We start from the raw sequence: 18643 nt of genomic DNA, 5'->3' as shown, positions 1-18643 counted from the left end.
GAAATATAAAACCAAATTTCTATTTTTATACTTTTGCCTAAATTTAACGAATTTGATATTCTTCTAAAATATAAACTTACTCCCAAATTAAAAACTCCCAAAATATTTGATATAAAACTATTAGAAACTTGTCAACCTAGAAAACTTATAATACTTAGAAACACCATTAAAAAAGTGTAAAACAAAAACCTTTGTCTCATCCAATAATGTTGCATATACAATGACAAATTTAATATATTAACCACCCTTATATATAGAAGGGTTAACAGAACACAAATATTGAACGACATCAAATTACAAATTGAGTTTAGACAGCAGCAACAGCAGCAACAAACACTTGTACGTTCAACATTAATAATAAAAATATACTTAGCGAAGGTCAAAACAAGTCCACAGCTATAAGGAAAAACGGTTATGGGATAAGTAGCGTCGAAAGTTCTTAACAAATTTGATAACAATTTTGAATGTAATCCCAGTAGCTACCACAGCCATACTAACATAAATATGATAATAAATGAAACTAAATTATAAAACATTAATAAAATTCTACAGTTAAAATTAAAACACAATCAAGTCAGTCTCCCCTTCCCTTCCCTTTCTTTTCTTTTACGGGCATATCTTAAGTGGTGGTTGTTTTTTGGAAATTATTATTCAATAGAAAATTTAAAAGGACTAAGGGAGGTATAAAAAATTCTTTTGATGTTGTCGTTGTTGTTACTTTGTTTTTATTATTGTTTTCTCTTTGTAAAACATTAATTTGGTTTTAATCCGAATTTTATTAAGAATAACACAAAAAGTAAAAAAAGTGTTAGATTTTATTATGATTTCTTTTAACCAGTATTTAGTATAGTGTGATATTTAAAAGTGATTGCAATACAGATTATTTATGTTTGTTGCACACTGATAATGACTTGCTGGCACGCAATGTACACACGTTAAAGTGAACAGTGTTTGAAGGGAGTAAATGTTGACAATAAATTTAGTTTGTTGTTTTTGTTTGGCGAATAAAGAATTATAGAATTTTATTGATAGTATGATTGGTCATAAAAATAGTGTGTTAATTTTTTGATTTTATTATAGTTGGTAATAGTAAAAATGTTATTTATTATTTTTCTTTTATTTATTTTAGGAATTTTATATATAACACTAGATTTTAATACCTTGTTGTACTATTATGTAAAGGTTATTATATATTTTTAATAAAAATATATAATAACCTTTACATTATTGTACAACAAGGTATTAAAATCTAGTGTTATATATAAACATTTTTTATATATTCATCAGTTACCTTGAACGTTATCAATTAATTTAAAATCACTTTCTGAGAGAGTAGAGCTAATCTTTCCTTTATTGAAATATCCCTACATTATTAAAATAACTCAATTATATTTGAAATGAGCAGTATTGTCAGAAGCTTCATTAAAAAAGACCAAATCGGACTTCAAAAAATTCGATAAAAGGCTAAAACATTTGAATAATAGGGCTAAAAAGGCTAACATTTGATACTAAAAAAGTGAAAAAATATAGTTATGCATTCCGATCATATGATACCATAAACTAATAATACATATACGAAAGGTTCAGTATGGCACTAGATGACTTATTCTTGGTCTCTTCAAGATTTCGATTCATCTTCCAGATGAAAATCTCAAAAATGTTGAAAAAATTAGATTTTTTACATGTTAAGAAAATATTTCAAGTGCTTCACTAAAATATGCGTATACTTAATATTTGTAATATCGATAAATGATTAACACGTATACGTACAGCTGTCATCAATAAAAACAGTGCAACTTGCAAGATATAAGCCTGATATAATGACTTTTTTGTAAAAATGACACCGAGGTCCCTAATCTTTGGGGCCCATAAAAACATATAAGTACATTTGTTATAAAAACTCTTAGGCCAGTGGTAGTAGTATCGATACTTGTCTTAATAAACGATATTTATTCAAGTGTCTATATAATTTGCAAATTTTACAATAAAATTTTCAAAATAAACATAGCAAACTGTTGCTAATATATTGAAACAAAATTTCATCGCTTTTCATTAATAAACATAAAGGTTGCCCAGGTTCACTTCACAGTCATTTCAAATCACACTAAAAGTGTCAATGACTCTAACATAGTTCAAAAAAGTATTAAACATTTTTCCATGATATTTATTTTTTTAAACAAGAAACTAACAGACCTAGGAACCAATAAACACTTCTATAAATAAATTGAATTGATTGTCTGCGTGTGATATTATTTAAGAACTTTAGCATAAAAAAACAAAATCATATTGTTATCAAAGCAAAGAAATCGTATAACAAAAAAATATAAAACGAATATATTTTTTGTGTTTTTTATTAATGTATTAATATTGAATGTCAAATCAACAAATGCCATCGTTGTTTACAAATAAACTTTACGAATGGGAAATTCCTAAATAATACAAAAGTTTTGGTTTACAAACAAACCTATTTACATGTACATATACATATGTATGTATATAAGGAAGAATATACATGTAAAAATGTCAGTATATAAAATTTCAGTTCATTTATTTCCCATATTACTGTTCAAACTCATTATTGTCTTTTGCGTTTCATTTTTGGTGTGATAATATTTATTTGTATGTTTATAGAAGTAGATGTATATATAATTGAAACATATTTATTATTTTATTAAGTAAATAAACAATAGGAATGTCTTTATTATTAAATAAACGTGTGTTATCGTCAGTCATAAAGAAATTAATGTCACAATTGTACGAGAAAGAAAAGAGCAATAAAATCAAAGTTTTATCGTTATTTTAATTAGTTGTATGTATTGTAATTATGTATACCCTACACCACTTTAGTGGGGAGGGTATATTGGGTTTGTGCTGATGTTTGTAACATACAAAATTATTCGTCCTTTACCCACCTTAAAGTATTCCAATCGGCTTAGAATTGTCTTCTGAGTTGATTATGCTATGTCCGTCCGTCTGGCTGTCCATGTAAACCTTGTGCGCAAGGTACAAGCCGCAATATTCAAGATAATTGGATAAACACACACGCCTTTTTTGGTCCAAAGACAAATCCTGTTTCAAATGGTTAAAATAGGAACATTATTTCACCTAGCCCCATACAGCAGAACCCCCGAAAAGGGCTTCTGAGCTCATAATTATGTTAAATATAGCTGTATATCGATAAAAAGCGACACAACTAAGCCTTACAAAGTCCCCTTTAGAATATTACTTGAATGTCCAAAATTAGCTTATAAACACAAATATTGCGATGAAATTCAGCAAATAAATATTATATAAATATATTCACTAAAGTTTATCGGGCTTGGTCCACTTTGCCCCTAGCCCGCATATAAGGCCTCTTTCAGAAAATTCGTTTTTCATCGACAAATTGCTTAAATGTATCGGAACAAGGTAATGGAAGATAAATTTCATTTTTAACTAACTTTTCACCAATAATATGTAAAATCTTTCATAGATTTTAGTCAAGTTCAATAGGATTCTCCCTTAAGTCAACTTGTATGTTGAAGCATTAAGTAGTCAAATTGTATTTAACTCCTTATACGATTTGTTATTACTCTTAAAAACCCCTCAAATGCTACTCTTTGACTTCTTATACCTTAATTTCACTCCCCAAAAATATTCCATATCATAACATTATAAAAAAAATTGACAGTAAAACCATAATACTTTGACAATAAAATTTATATCAAAATGCTTTAAGTCTTTGTCAAGTGGTTTCGTTACCAATGACAGAAATCAAATTTCTATCGCACAACCAAAATTTACATAAACAATATAAACACAATTATTTAACATTTACCATTTTGACTTTGCTGACAATTCATGTTTTGAAAACCAAAAGTTTTCACACAAGAGCATCAAGGAATAGAGGGGCCTTTAAAAATTAACAGCAACTTATGCAAATAAAATTAATACTTTAAGTCTTTATTAAACTATAGGCCACAAAAGTTGGATGGTTAATGACAACTTAAGTTTTAAGGATTGCTACATCATCCTCTTTCCCAACACAGCCTATATAAACAAAAGTAAACAAATAAATAGTGAAAGTAGACCCAGCAGTTGTTGAGAAAAACTTAAGTGCCTGACGAAACGTAAGTATGTATGTCTCTATGTATTTGTGCATTTAAGCATGTATGTATGGGTAAGAGTGCTTTGTAAGATTTTAGACATTTTAACACTTATACAATTTATATGCATAAGAAAACATCTTATAAAATTTTTGCTTCTTATACGTCTATTGAGTTTAAATGGTGTGTATATGTTTTGGAATATGTTAATTTAGAATATGTGTGCAAATATTTAAGACGAACTATTCAAACAAGAATCGAACCACTTAATGTATCTATTAGAGGCCATAAGTTATATAACATTTCAAGGGATTGTGTTAGAGTTTGAAGGGGAATATATGGTTGAACTAAATTTACAAGCAGTATGTTTTTCTATTATGAATTGGTTCATGTATCATTTATTTACTAAAATTGAGAGAACAGAGATGTATTGAGGTTAATTGATACTATTCACAGTCGGCTTCGTAGCCTGGTATAGTTGTAAGTCGTAGTTTCTTATTATTGTTATGTTAAACCTATAATAAAATCATGTCATATAACGATATAACGCTACAACTCCGATTGTGAATTTTAGATTTGATTGTAATAATTATTACTAAAATAAAATGTAATTCTTTTATATAACTATAATAAATTATTTTTTCTTTTCAGAAACAAGTTACTGTTACATTACATTGTGGTAAGTATTTGCAACTAGAACCTTCTTCTAAAGGTCTTATTAGTTAAAAAGTTTTATAATTTATCAAACACAGCCATAGTAAAGAGCAAATATTAAGTTACAATAGAATTATGCAAATTCCCAGCTTGCATGAAGATAAAGAAATGAATCAATATATTTAGTAAATGCCTAAAAATTAGCTGAAGTTTGTAACACGTAAAATTAATAGCATTATAGTCAAGTTAAAGTATGATCATAGGTTAAGAACCACTCTCTGAGTTGATTTAGCTATGTCCTTCCGTCTGCGTGCTCATGTTAAGCTTGTGCGTAAGATACGGTTGTCAATTATCAAGATAATCTGATTAAATTTGGCACATGTGGTTTTTTGGCCTTAAGTGATTCAAATTGGTTAATTATTTTACTTTGAAACGAAACACAGCTAAATATGTTCTTGGAATTTGTTTAAATATTCTACTATCTCTGCAAAAATCGGCAGATTTATGATTTATAAAGTCACATATAAACATTACGAAGAAATTCGGCATTTATAACTTTTATGTGTATAAACGTAAATAAATTTACCAAAATTTTTGGATTTTAATTATCAAAATTTTTTCCCCGAAAGAAGATGAAATTTTATACCCTACACCACTATAGTAGGGACTGTATTATGCGTTTGTGCTGATGTTTGTAACATCCAAAAATATTGGTCCTACACCCAACTAAAGTATACCAATCGACTAAAAACCACTTCCTGAGTCGATTTAGCTATGTCCGTCTGTCCGTCCGTCTGTGTTTCCATGTAAACCTTGTGCGCATTCTACAAGTCGCAATTTTGAAGATAATTTGATGAAATTTTGCACTGTGTACTCTTCTTTTCATCCAAATTGCAAATAATTAAAATCTATCCATTATTTCGTATAGGCGCCATACAACCGTACTCTCCGAATAGGACTTTGATATGTTAAATGTTCTTGTATCACTTCAAAAATCGGCAAAACTTAGTTTTATATAAGTCTTAATGGTACAGCTGATTTTCGTAATGATCGGGCCTCATTTGAAACTATCCCCCATACAAAGTCCCCCTCAGAAAATGACTTGATGGTCAAAATTCACTTATGAACACTAATATCATGATGATATTCTGCATAGCATCCCTTTACCGAAATTCATAAGGATATGGTGGTATCCTGCCCCTATATAACTCCTCATTTAGAAAATCCTTTTTTGTCAACAAATTATTAAAATATTTCTGAATAAAGAATTTAAAATAATCAACATTTTTAACATAATCACTGGTGTAGGGTATCATATGGTCGGCCATGCCCTACTGTAAATTCCTACTTGTTTATAATGTAAAGGTAACCCAGAGATCATTGGATATTATATATGAATTCTAAATAGTGGTTTAATTTTAGATAACGTTAGTCATAAAGCAATTAAATATCCAGAAAAAATAGAGAACCGAAAGGAATTGATGTAAAGGACTATTAATAAATTCTAGAAAATATTAAACTTAGTATGAAAATGCTGTGCTATGGGTCATTTAGTGGTATACATATGTAAATACATATACATACATACTTAGAGTTTAAATAAGAAAGTTAAACAAAAATCCTTTTAAATATTTATGGTTTACTAACACGTAAATATTTAAATGGCACATTTAAACAAAAAAACCGTAATTATATTTTCATGCCACAAACATTTTAAACAACACAAATTTTACCAACCAGATTACCCATATAAAAAAAATTAGAAATAATTTTAAGGTGCTAATGTTTTAACCGTAGACTGTAATTAATTTTAAACACTTAAGAAATCCACTATAATTTTAATATTCAGCTTAAGGGAACAAGACATTTGTTTTCTAAACATACAAACATAGTTTGTTTGTTCTATTCCGTATATAGTTTTTTTTTAAATTTTTACAAAATTTTGCTAGTGGTTACAGAAAAGTTATTTACAGTTTTCTTCGAGGTCAAATGGCATTTTACCATAAAATCCTTGACAACAAGTATCTTTTAAGATTATCAACGTCAACAAATAATGAAGTGCTCTTAAGGGGTTTCTTGCTCGACAACAGAGACTGTGTGACAGAGCAAGTAGGAGAGAAAAGTGTAAACAAAACACAGAAAACAAACAACCTACCACTACAACTATGATACTGTAATATTGTTTGAGTGTGTAATGTAAACAATACTCAATAGAGCTTTAAAGACATCAGAGAGACATTATTTAGCAAAGAAGAAGAAATAAAAAAACGAGATTAAATATCACAGAGATTCATTTATTTATTTAATTATCCTGGGCACTACTATAATTTTCAGGTTGTTAATGGTTTGCTATACTAGTTTGTAATTTACAAATGGTTCAAAATTGTTTACAAAAAAATGAAACTAGCTCCAAGTTGTTAGATAAATTCCTGTGAATTCAGAAATAGTGATAAAATGTACTATAATTTATAGATATTTTACTTTACTAAGAATTTTCTGAGCAATGTTTTTGTAAATATTGAGTTTTAATGAAATTGTAATTGATCTGGACACATTGAGTAAATTAATATTTTTGTGTCCTTGTTCTTTTAAATCAATACCTAGTATAGGATTTTTTATGCATAACTATACTAAATCCTTGTTGCTTTAGTTACACTACCTCTTCCCCTCAAACGAGTTCGTTATTATTTTTTCTAACAAATTTGTAATTAATTCAATAATTTCTTTTTTTATTTCGAGTATTTTGAATATAATTAGAAAACTTTCCTCTTAGTACATAATTATACAATAATGTTTTTTTATTGCGCTTTGTTGTTGCTGTGATATTGTCAACGTTGTCTTGTTTGTACTAAAACTGACTTTTGAAAATCTTTTAATTATTTAGTTTTTCTTGTATATATCCAACTGTTCATAAGTATGTCAGAGTGTGAGTTTTATTTGCGAATTAAGAACTTAACAAAAATTTAATTCAATAAAAATCTGTTGTCAAAAGTGGAAAGCAAATGGTTGGAGAATAGAAAATGTCACTACTCATCAACATTAAATAAAATCATCGTTATAATAATGACCATCATAATCACATTCAATGCACTCTTGACAATTTTGTGTCTTTTGCAATTTCTCGTTCAATATTGCTGCTACAATGGTTGCTGTTCAACTGAGTTACTATCATTTAAAGTTGCTACTTCTGTTAGTTGGTCTTATAAGTGGTTGGTCTTGGAGGTACTGAGACTACTACTGTGTACACATTGCCCATCACACAAGTAAATGAGAGATTTGGTGAGATAAAAAAAAACATCATGGAAAAAACGTTTTTATATTTTTAAGTCTGTGACTTGCGTGGTCATTAGAGATGCCCAAAAAATATAGATTTTGTTTGGAAAGGTCTTATTTTATATATTAGTGTCTAAAACTTATTTGTATTAATTATACCCTACACCATTTTAGCGGGGAGGGTATATTGGGTTTGTGCTGATGTGTTGTTTTTTAATTCTTTAGAAATTATGTTTTTAAAATTACATTTTCTTCACATTTCGACCAAATCAAATATATATAAAACATTAATCGAGTTACAAATAACAAAGTTATAGGCCCAAATATGTATGTAACAAAAACGACTGCTTAATGAATATTTGATTCGTTTTTTTGTATAGATATATCAAACTTCGATATTAATCTTTATACCTCATTGGATAGACAATTTTCTGAAGAAGATAAGATTTGGTCGAAATGTTAAGAAAATATAAATTTAATGACACAATTTTTTTAAATTCCAAAGAAGACTTATTTTTTTATGTAATTAAACATATTTCAATCGATTTCCGGCACATGTTTCTGTTATCAGATTGTGTTAAAATTTAATATCAGTCAGTTTTAGAATGAACAAAAATAGACCCATCTAAGAAAAATGCATATTTTACGGACACTTCTAGTGGACACACTGCCACTACTTCTAGTATTTATTATCGCCGTTGCTACTAGCAATGATGGAACTGCTGTTTTATAATAGACAATGGAGTTTACAGACATAACTTCTCCTTCAAACACTCAACAGAATAAAAACTAATCTCCATATAGACAGATATTTAAAAGATTAAATTTAAATAATTTACAAATATTAAGAAAGGATATGCTTCCTTTACAGTTTGCTTACTTTCCCTTGTACATAATGTATATCCCGAATGCTACTCTCCAGAAGCTGTCGCGTTTATTTAAGGTCCGTTACCCGTAGGGAAGTTGACTTAATTGCAATAATATTAACGAATTAATTCCTTTAGCTTCAGTTTTAAACTAAAAACAAAAGAAACACATACAAATTGTTGACAGGGTGATGAAAGGATATCAGAATGAAGAAGATGAAAAATATATGGCATTCTCACATACAAACAGTCAACAGCAAGCAGTAGCTTTAACAAAAAATAAAATAGAACAACAAAAGCAAAATACGTAAAATAAACAAAAAAAAAAAAAAAAAAAAAAAAAAACAACAACGGAAAAAAATTTGTTGGAGACAAACAAAAAGTTATTAACGTTAATGGGTTGTGACGGTATTAGTGAGAAGGATTTTAAATATGGTCTCTTACAGTTAATGGCAACAACACTGATGACAGCCATGTTCTTGTTGCTGTTGCCTGTTCTAATGATGCTGCCAGCTTTACTAGTTTTTTTTTCATTCATTGTCTTTGTTTTTACTGAGATTGTTATTAATATAGAGTGACATTTCTTATTTTTTCTTTACTTTCAATCTTAAATTTGTTCATTTATTTCAAAAGTAAAGTTTTGTATTTAATGTAAAACATGTGTAATTGAAAAGTTTTCTATTATATTTATGTTTTCTTGCTTAAATTAATTTAACAAATATTTTAATTGTTTATATATTTTCAAAGAAACTTGACAAACTATTTATATTTTCTAAATATTGTGCTAAAGACATAAACATTTATTTTTATGAGTATTTGTAGATAATAACTGTGGTCATAGGCAATAAGCGCCTAAATCGAAAATCATTGTTGCTAGAAAAATAACTTTTTATAAATTTAATATTTAGACTTTTTAGAAGAATTTAAGTTTACAATACAATCAATTTTTAAGTCGTCATAGACAATTAAGACTATTAAAATACATACGTACATATTATGTACAATAGAGTTATAACCAAAATTTTATACTCTATGCGGAATGGACACAGCCGTTTTAAAATTTTTATAAAAGTTATGACCCTAATATACATACATCGTATATATTTACATATGTATTTGAAACCTTGAAATTTTTCTTTAATTATTTATTTTCCTATTAAAAATGTAAATGTGTTTTTGTGTAAATAGCTTTAATTTAAATTATTTCATTTATGGCAAATTAAGTTTGTTATAATGTAAAATTTACAATTAACATATTTATGCTTCATTAAATATGCTATTATAAAAGGGAAAATATATTTTTATACGTTTAAAGCTCAACTAATTTTGTGTGAAAGTGAAAACTGTAAATAATTTTAAAGATTTAAAATTTTTTGTAGTTAACAAAAGTTTTAAGAGGACAAATGAGTGAAAATTCGAAAAAAATTTAAAGAAATACCGAGTTTTAAGTTGTTTTAATTTACTAAAGAAAGTGTTATGTATAGAATTGTTATATACTTAGTTTGGAGAGTTCTAAAAACAACTGATATTTTTTAGACAGTAAATGCCGTTAATGTCATTGAACCGACCCTCGACAAATTTTACAGTTAGAATTATGTTCCTATAAAACTTGTTTATGCGAATTTCTCTGCTTTACTATAATTTTGAAGAAGTTGTTTATGTCGAATTTCGTTGTTATTCTTTAATGTTGAAGCAAGTTATAGTTATGAACGTTAAAACCAATAATTTATGGATCGATCCTTTTAATATTTGTCGGAGAGATTTTAGTTTCTATAAATATATGGGCCGATCTCCACAAAATTTGGCAGAGTTCCCCGAGAACTTGTTTACGTCGAATTTTGTTGTTTTACTATCATTTTATAGCATGTTATGTGCGTTATAGTAATTTTCTATTATGAACCGATCCTCATAAAATATGGCAGAGAGATTTTAGTTCCTCTAAAACTTGTTTATGTCGACTGAAAATTTTAAGCAAGCTATGAGTTTTAAAAAAATTTTGATAGAAACCTTGTATGGGGAGTAGGGCCGATCTCCTTAAAATTTGGCAGAGATATTTTAATTCCCCTAAAACTTATTTACGGCGAATTTCGTTGCTTTACTATCATTTGGAAGCAAATTCTATGGGTTATTGTCATTTTCGAAGGGGACCTTATATAGGAGGTAGGGTCAATCAATAAAAAATGTCGGTCGGCTCTATCGTGCTTTCAACAGACGGACGGACATGGCTAGATCGTCTTAGGATCCAGAATATATATACTTTTGTGGGTCTATAACCAATATTTCGATGTGTTACAAACGTAATGACAAAATAAAAAGATAATCATAAACACATTCCATGTTTTATTAACCAGGGAAGGAAAATGTAGTACTATTGGACGATCACAGCTAAGAATTAACTCTTTTAATTTATGTATATTAAGTCAATACAATTTTTCTCGACTGGGATCTTAATTACATAAATTTTAAGCTATTGTCTAGATTTATCTATAAATAGAAATTTATTGCATTAAATATTCCTACCTATAACAAACTCGCCCTATTTATATAAACAATTTTTTTAATAACCCCCCAAAAAAATATAATTTTTAGATATTTTTTTAATAAAATATAAAATTCAATTTATTAACATTAAATTTAATGATGGCCTTATATAATTAAATTTCATAACAGCAATATGTTCGTTTTCCATTTATATCGTCGTCATAATGTCTTTTAATTTAAATGGAATACTGGTAACAAAAAAAAAAAAATAAATAAATAAATAAATAAAACATATTAAGTACAAATTATTACACCACAATAAAGCCTTGACATGTCAAACGATATTTTATTTAATAATTTGTATTTTTTCACTTTGTTTTCATTTATTATTGTTTATGTTTAATGCTAGTAGTTACATTTAATTTACATTACCAACAATTTTTGTTGCCCAAAGAGTTGTCAGTGTAATTGTATAAATTACTGGCAAGAGGAACTCTAACGTTGACAATGTATACTGCAGGCAATACCGTAATTACCTATATTTTGCCACAAATAAACCAATAGGTGGCTCGGTGATAAAATACATGTGCCGCAGTTGACAGTCAATCTGTCAGCCAGGCAGTGGAAAAGTTAGTTAGTTAGTTAGTTTGGTTGTTAAGTCAGTTTATTAGTTTAAGTGAAAGAAAAACTTTATGAGCAACAAATTTGTATTGGTATTAATGTATTTATTGTATATATAGAGTGTCCTGTATGTTATTATTTTTATTAAAAAATTATAAATAATTTGTATTTAATTAATATATAGCAGGAACTCAATATGTGTTACAAATTTGAGGTAATTATTAAACATAATAATAAATGTGGAAAACTTTTCTATTTTAGGTATTTTCAATTTTTGTTATGGTGTTTAAGCAAATATTTATAAATATTCTTTTGAGCTAATAGAAATCTGTCACAGTTTGTCTGACATTAATAATTTATAGCGATTTCGTGTTGTGAGTTGAAACTTTGCGAATTGCAAGAAAATTCTGTAATTATTTGTCTGTCAAATTTAACATTTCTTAATAATTTTAAATACCAATATAATTTAATCTAATTTTGAAACATGAAAAATATATAAAATATTTGACGTAACATGATAAAGGTAATTTAATCTTAAAAACACTCCCACACACTTACCAAGCTAATTATCCTTTTTTCATACAGGACTACAATGTTATGCTGGAAATTAATTTGCTCATGCTTCTAAACACACATATCTAGTAAATGTTTGCATATTTAATATATGTATAAATACATACATACATCTGTATGTAAGTGCCCTCACAAATATATAATTTTAGTAGTGTAATAAAAATACATTTCATTTCGTTTAATTGTATTGTAATTTACATACATTTATATTGAGTTTTGGGGAAAAAGTTACATTAATTACTAATTTAATATTAGAAATAAGTAGTATAATTGTTTTTTTTTTATTCATAGCTGAAGAGAGCATATTTTATTAAAAACTTAATTTGATATTTGTTATAAATTTTCTATTACGAACCCTTAGGTTATAGAAATTAAGAAATGTTTGTGTCAAAGACTTAACTGAGTTGTAATTAGTTCATTATAAATATAGTATTGGAAATTAATTACAAGGCTTTACAGAAGCTAATCCTGTTATGCTATTCAGTAACTATTATACATTAAATATTAAGGGTTATTAAATAGTATTTACTAATAAACCTGTTATTTAATAGGCAAAATTGAAGCTACAGAAGTTGGCTTAATTTTAAATGTTATAATGTGATATTGTTCAGGGAACCATGATTCATTTTTATACCCACCATGAAAAAAGATGGGGAGTATATTGTTTTTGTCATGCCGTTTGTAACACATCGAAATATTGGTTACAGACCCACAAAAGTATATATATATTCTGGGTCCTTATTAAATTCTAAGACGATCTAGCCATATGCGTCCGTCTGTCTGTTGAAAGCACGATTGAGTGCGAACGAGAAGAGCTAAGGAGTTGAAACTTTGCATTTTTTTATAGATGTGCATAGATTTTGCATAGATGTGCTCGTAATTCTGTGAGTCCACTCAGACACACTAATTTCAGACTTGCTCATTTTGAGGAGATTTCTCGCCTTGTTTTCATCAGGGTCACCCCATAGGATTTTTGTGGTTCTACCGACCGTTTTATTATTCTAAGAGGCCTTATGGTCTCTCTCACCCATAATTTTTAATTCAACTTTTGTTGCGTCGAATGGTTTTGCATTTGTCAGGTTGACTACCTCGAGCTCCCTTCCCTAAAGCTATTACATTCGCCCTTTCGTTGCCGACTACTCCCGAATGGCCTGGTACCCATATGGGAGTATTCAGTTAAAGCTTTCTTCTTTCCAATGCGGCCTTAGATTTAATTCTATCAGCTAATATCTCCCTAATTGCCTTCTGCCTGTCCATAAATATATTAAAGGCTGTGGGCGCCATATTTATTCTAATCCAATTTGCACATTCCGTTATTGCTCGGACTTCTGCCTGGAAGCTTATGTTATGATTAGGTAAACGGTGGTATAATTCTGTTTCTGGGTCTTCAATATAGAACCCCAGGCCCACTTTGTCCCCCAATTTAGAGCCATCCGTGTAACAACGGATTCCTACACAGGGAGAAAAATAAATATACACGCCTGGTACCAAATTGACACCAAATTTTCAATAACATCCGTTGTCAAGTATATACATACGTACGAAATATAAATATTGAAATATTGACAATGGATTGTGAGCTTACCACGTTTGTTAACTTTTAGACAACGGATGTGTATAAAATTTAGGATTGCGATAACGAATTGTTGCAATGTTGACAACATTGCGTTGTCAGTAAGACTAAATAAACATTTTCAATTCATCTACAAAATTATGATTTTTTTCAAAATTCATGCAAAGCATCAATATAACAAAAATCACGTTTGATAATCTAATTGCTGTTAATGTCGAAAACTAAATATTTAAACTATATAAGCATACATAAATAAAATTAAATTTTAAAACAGTAAGTTCAATATGTATGCTAGTAAATTAGTATACTTAATATTAAACTAACGTTTCTTTGTTAATAATACAACTACATTCATATGTATATGAATCCCTTAATGCAATTTGCGTGTTAATAACAAATATACAATGTCTTCTGCCAATACACATGAAAATGTCTATATAAAACAATAAATGTTACTTTTTTGTATGTTTATAAAATCTTAGAAAAATAAAATTGTTGAAAGAGCAATTTAAAAAAGCTTTAGACAACAATAAAATTTTAGTACATTTACTCTGGTATGTACTAAAGAACATTTTTGTATTAAGTTTTCCCAAAGGGAAATTAATGTCTTCATTGACAGTTAATGTAAGCTATAAGAATAAACTTATATATAGTATACACGCATATAGATATGTAGATAAACTCGATATATACATTTGTATATAGACATTTTTGTGTTAAGATAAATACCTATACATATGTAGGAGTGCAAGAGTACATTAAATTCTAAAGGATTTAACTATACAACATGAACGAAACAAGTTTTATATAAAAAGTACTTGTTTGTATGTATATGGCTTTTTTGTAAGTTTTCAAGTAGTTTGTGAAACTATTTTGTATGTTTGTGTATGTATGTATATAATATATCAACAGACCTTCATCAGGCTTATCTCAAGTTTTACTCTTCTCTTTTTTTTCTAATAATTTTGATAACTTACTAATGCAGCTTAACGAACAAAATTTTCAATATACAAAAATATTTTACTCATTTTGTGCTTGTATATTTTATTTATAAACTTCTACATATAACTAGTCAGAAAGTCGGAAATAGCCGACCATATGACAAGCTACGCCAGTTTATTTTTGTTATATTTATAAGTTAATTAATAGACTGGTTTCATATGAGGCACGATCATTACAAAAACTGGTAATACCATTAGGGATTTGTTTAGAAACAATGTAAATTATACATTATTATGTGATGTAGGGTATAACATATACATGCGTATGCATGTATCTCTTCTAAAAGCATACATATCTATAAAAGTCATATACTTGAAAGGATGTAGTTTGCATAGTTTAGTAATATTTAATAAAGCAGCATGAAGCTCTAGTTCTATGGATTTGTTTTTATATTTTGTGAGTGATTACTTCATTTAATTGGAAACTTTAGGTAACAAATTTTTGCATACTATACTAACGTATGAGTAAGAAAGAGTAATAATCGAAGAGTATTTGAATTATGAAGAAAAATATTTTCTATATGAATTTTATACAACTTTAAAGTTCAGGTTGGAAACATTTTGCGCACATAAGTTAGAATTAAACTCAGAGTTAAGAAATATATAGAAGAATATTAAACTGAGATTCTTTCGTTTTGCTTTTTACCCGCTATCGATTAAAGATTAAACTTCTGATGTTTTTATATCCACCATCAAAAAAGATGGGGGGTATATTGATTTTGTCATTCCGTCTGTAACACATCGAAATATTGGTCGTATATATATTCTGGGTCCTTATTAAATTCTAAGACGATCAAGCCATGTCCGTCCATACGTCTGTCTGTTGAAAGCACGATAAGTAAGAGCTAGAGTATTAAAATTTTCCAAAAATATTTCTTATAAGAAATATCTATATATAGATAAGGTTTGTTTGGTTTTGCAAATGGGCAATATCGGACCACTATTTCTCATAGCCCCCATACAAGTGGCCCTTCGAAAAACAGCTTTAACAATCATAACTGTTTTAAAAATATGAGTATAGCGATGAAAATCGACGTAAATAAGTTTTATATGCGTCAAAATCTATCTACCAAATTTTATTATGATCGGTCTATAATTGACCCTACTCCCCATATAAAGTCCCCTTCAGAAAATCACATTAATACTCATTACCGGCTTACAAATACGAATATAGCGATGAAATTTGACATAAATAAGTTTTATATAAGCTAAAATGTATCTACCAAATTTTATGGAAACCGTTCCATAATTGAGCCTACTCCCCATATAAGGTCCCCTTCAGAAAACGACTTCAACGCTCATTGCTGGCTACAAAATACGAGTACAGCGATAAAATTCGACATAAATATATATACATATATATATAAGCCAAAATCTCTATACCAAATTTTATCGGGATCGATACATAATTGACCCTTCCCCCCATATAAGCTCCCCTTCAGATAATGACTCATTACTGACTTAAAAATACGAATACAGTGATGAAAATCGACATAATTAAGTTTTATATGCATCAAAATCTCTACCAAACCTGATCTCCCTGATGTTTACAGAGGAGCATTCCTTTTACGGTATACGATTTGATGGTGGGTATATGTATAAGATTCGGCATTCGAAAGTCCTGGAAAGTTTATTTGCAAAATAGTTCTTTTTTTGCAACCATGTTCTTTCACAAAAAGTTTCACATATCTGGTTTTCTATTACTTTACTTAAGTAGCCTTATATATTTTTTTTACATAAAATTTTAAAGAAATTGTTGTTATTCATAAAACTTAGTTAACAAACTGTACTCAAGAGTATAGTTGACTATTAAAATATTGTGGCTAAGTATTTTTAGGAAAAAGAATTTAATAATAAAAACAAAATAAAATTTCGTAAGATGACAAACTTTTGGGTTTTGGTAGTTATTTATGTAGGTGTATTTGTATATCAAACAAATACATATACATACATATTGTATTAAAACAAATTGAATATGTATGTTTTACAAAATAAATCCCCATTTTCTCGGTGTCTTGTTATTTCTATCATAACGATATACTGACAGTTTTTGAACAAAAATTATTTTAACAGAGAGAATATCTAACGGTCAAACAATAACTGGACATTGATTTTATGAGCCTATGTGTATGTATGTCTGTTTGTTTATTTGGGACATAAAAAGTTGAGAAAAACTATTTATAAATTGAAATTCTAAAATAAATTAAACAAATATACATTTATAAAGGAGTATAAATTGAATTGTATTAAATATATTAATTAAAATCAATCAAAGTTTGCTAAGGTTATATAACTATTTTTGTTTACGAAAACTCTATACCAATTAAGTTGTCTTAGAATATTGTAGTTTTAATAAAAAATACCATTTCTTACTATGTAAAGTTTTTCTTCGTTATTTTGTTTTTATGTAAATGTTAAAGCTGACCACAAAAATTCTAATTAAAAGTATAAAATGTTAAAACAAAGACTATAAAGGACAAAAAACTAAAACTTTTTTTTGGGTTTCAAAACTTTGTTGGTTTCTTTACAAAGGACTTATTTACTGTAGTATATATTTGGTTTGCTGGTAAAAGCAGTAGTTAATTATTATTTTTTTTTTTTTTTATAAGAAATTATTTACGTTTTCTTATTTTAAAAATTTTCTATGAAAAACCCTTTTTTGTAGTAATTTTCTGCTTTAGACAGAAAAGTTACCTTTACTTTATTTAAACGATCTTGACAATTAAATTTTGTTAAAGTTTTTAGTTTTATTTTTTATTTTATTTAGTAGCACAATTTCTATAAGACTTTTAGTTTTTTACAAAGTTTTTTCTTGCTTTTCTTTGGTATCGGTTTTTCTACTGTCCGTTAGGATTTTTTTTACAAATTGGTTAAAAGTAAAATATTTATTTTAACACATTCTATTATACATACATAAACTACCAGCAAAACATATTTTTTACATTTGCAAATAATGTGTTTTGACAGCAACTATTAAAAGTTTTGTCTAGATAACAAGTTTGCAAATTCTTTAATTAAATTTAAAATGAAAACAAGCATGAATGTTTAGTTAACTATATGATATTCTAAACTATTTGTGTATGTATACTTAAAGCAATAAAACTGAATATAAATATTGTAAATTTATTTCCAAAACTAAAAGTACAGCTCTAAAAATCATCATAATTATTATTAAACGGCTTGAAACACAAATCAATATATTATCCTTTTAAAGGTATAGTGAAAATGTTATAACATGTTCATTATTAAAAGCAGATTAATTTATGAGTGAAATAAAAATGTTAAGTTAAATAAACTAAATAAGAATTTGGGCATAATGGGGTCTAAACGTATTAAGTTTGAGAAGGATAATATCCCAGTAAAAACTTTCATTACCATGTGATGGGTTAAAATGCTAAAGTTTACTTACACAATAGCATTTTAAGCCATTATTTTAACACGGTGATGTCATTGCAGGCAAGTACTTACCAGGAACGATTAGAAGTAATTAGAAAAAGTAGTTATTGTAAATCACAT

The 18643-nt window shown here is 27.8% G+C and overlaps 1 protein-coding gene across 2 annotated transcripts in view; it reads left to right on the top strand.

The window, feature by feature from the left end:
- LOC119602578 (putative uncharacterized protein DDB_G0282133) overlaps nt 1-18643 on the top strand; it is a 326929-nt gene that overhangs the window by 23915 nt on the left and 284371 nt on the right. For both annotated transcript variants that reach the window (XM_037954179.1, XM_037954171.1), the window contains exon 2: nt 4737-4764. The gene's annotated coding sequence lies outside the window, so the exon portion shown is untranslated. The remainder of the gene's footprint in view (nt 1-4736; nt 4765-18643) is intronic.

Source organism: Lucilia sericata, unplaced genomic scaffold (assembly GCF_015586225.1).
Source record: "Lucilia sericata isolate MDLA Ls3-8-SP2 unplaced genomic scaffold, ASM1558622v1 Contig000007F_arrow, whole genome shotgun sequence".
Taxonomy (NCBI): Eukaryota; Metazoa; Arthropoda; class Insecta; order Diptera; family Calliphoridae; genus Lucilia; species Lucilia sericata.
This window is presented reverse-complemented; position numbering and strand designations above follow the sequence as displayed.